At 48.3% G+C, this 2,500-nt stretch overlaps 1 protein-coding gene across 2 annotated transcripts in view; it reads right to left on the bottom strand.

Moving 5' to 3' along the window:
• Positions 1-2,500, bottom strand: part of LOC134461054 (partitioning defective 3 homolog B-like) — a 368,046-nt gene that overhangs the window by 183,234 nt on the left and 182,312 nt on the right. The window lies entirely within an intron of this gene.

The following is a 2,500-nucleotide window of genomic DNA, read 5'->3' on the forward strand; positions in this document are numbered from 1 at the left end:
TGTCTGTCTGTCTGCTTCTGTATCTCTGTCTCTCTCTGTCACCCCCCCCTCTCTCGCTTTCTCTTTCTCTTTACCTCTCCCTCTCCCTCCAATATTCAGACACAAAGAAGGACACACATGAGCAGTAAAATGATGCACTCAGAGGCAGAGGGGCAATGAGCAGCGATCATATAGGGGACATATAAGAAGACCCTGGACACAACCTTGATGAGGTCCCCTAAAGACAAGTCACATGGACAAAGACACACATGCACACAGACACACTCTCTTACAGGACAATCCATTCTGTCTCTCACACACACATGCACACACAGACATGCAGACACACACACACACACACACACACATGCACACACACACACGCACGCACACACACCCACACACACATGCACACACACATGCACACACACACGCACACACACTCCACGGTAACAAAGAGATGTGGCCGGTCCAAAGGCCGGCGGGTATTTTACGTTTGCCATTTAGCGGCATATTTGCAGGTGGTCAGCACTTTCTTGTAGCGGCAATGAATTCATATGGCCAGTAATGGCCAGATCAATAACAACTTAATAGACTTTGTGGGCAGAAATTATGACTCCATCCAGACTGCACGGTATGCGAGGGGGGCTGCAGACAAGCCCGGGGGTGGGGGTTAGATGCGGAAGGACTGTGGGTGGGGGAGGGGTAGTGTATGTGCGTAAGGCTAGGGTATGTGTGTGTGAGCATGTGCTTGAATTCAGTGGGTACACGTGTGTGTCTGTATGTCCATGAAGGCAAGTATGTGCATGATATGGTTTAGTGTGTGTGTGTGTGTGTGTGTGTGTGTGTGTGTGTGTGTGTGTGTGTGTGTGTGTGTGTGTGTGTGTGTGTGTGTGTGTGTGTGTGTGTGTGTGCGTGCGTGTGCGTGTGCGTGTGCGTGTGTGTGTGTGATATACTACTCTTCAACACCCAACAAGACAGCTGCTAAATTTTAATATAATGTACATACTGTATTGCAACAAGAAAGATGCTGGAAAGTGATTTACTACGCTAAAAGGAATGCTGCAGTGAGGCAAACACTAAATAGTATTATACTACTCTACTTACCCAAAAAGGCCTTCTCAGCCCAGCCCTGGCCCACCTAGTAAACGGTGATATAGTGAATTCATAATACGCTACTCTGCCATGCTGCATGGAGGAAGGCTGAATGGCTATATATTACTCTACAATAACTAAGAAGGCCTATCCAGCACAGTCGAGCCCAGCCTCACCTGATGCATGGTGCCTTCCTTGCTTGGAGCTTTAATAAAAAGTTTTAAAAGCTCGCTCTATGATCTAGAGATGCTGAATAGTAGGTACATTGCAGTGAGACAGATACTAAATAGTAATATACTATGGCAAAGAAGGCCTAGCCATCGCAGCCCAGCCCAGCTCAGCACTCTGCTATGCTGCATGGAGGAAGGCTGAATAATAATATACTACTCTACTATAACAAACAAGGCCTACCCAACACAGATGCATGGAGGCTGCACTGCGTTAGGCTTTAAAAAGACTCAAAAGCTTGTGCTAAGCCCTAGAGATGCTGAATAGTAAATACCAGATAGACAGATACTAAATAGTAATACACTACACCATAGCAAAGAAGGCCAAGCCAGCGCAGCCCCAGCCCAGCCCAGCCCAGCCCAGCGCAGCCCCAGCCCAGCGCAGCCCCAGCCCAGCGCAGCCCCACCTGATGCATGGAGGCTGCCTTGCTCCGGGCTTTAATATTTCCAGGAGAGCTAAAAGCCCAGGCTCTGGCCAAGAGGGCTGGGGTCAGCATTATTGGGAACAGCCGCCCATTTATTACCATGAAACATTCAGCCCTTATTTCAGCAGTTAGGCTGCTTGGCTTCTTTTTTTCTCTCTCTTTCTTCTTACAGTTTTTCAGTCTCTCTCTCTCTTTCAGTCTCTCCCTCTCTCTCTCTCTCCAAGTCTAGCCACAGCAACTTCTTAAGAGCATTAGATTATGTTACCATTAAAATCATACACATTTCTAGCAGGACTATTAATCTCGCTACTTGACACACACACACAGAGGCACACATACACAGGCTTGAGCACCCACATACAGTAACTCACTCCCACTCCCACCCCAAACTCAATCCACCCCACCCACACTCTATCAACCCAAACACACACACACACCCACACAGTAGCCTAAGTAGCATAGAGGGTGGCTGTATGAAATGGATCCAATCCAGATGTGACCACAGACATAATACCATATTAGAGACATGACATTCTGGCACACTGGAGACTGTGTGCAGCCAACAGAGGTCCAAGTGTGTGCATGTGTCGCGTGGGGGGTGGGGGTGTCATGATGAAAAGTGGTAAGGGCCAATTTCAGGAATACAGCTGGGTGGCGATACAATACAGTAATAACATGTGCGAACACATGCACGCATTCGTGCACTGTGCGTATGAACACATGCACGCATATGTGCACTCCGTGCACAAACACACGCATGCGCACGCGCACGCG

The sequence above is a fragment of the Engraulis encrasicolus genome, chromosome 13 (genome assembly GCF_034702125.1).
Source record: "Engraulis encrasicolus isolate BLACKSEA-1 chromosome 13, IST_EnEncr_1.0, whole genome shotgun sequence".
Classification (NCBI taxonomy): domain Eukaryota; kingdom Metazoa; phylum Chordata; class Actinopteri; order Clupeiformes; family Engraulidae; genus Engraulis; species Engraulis encrasicolus.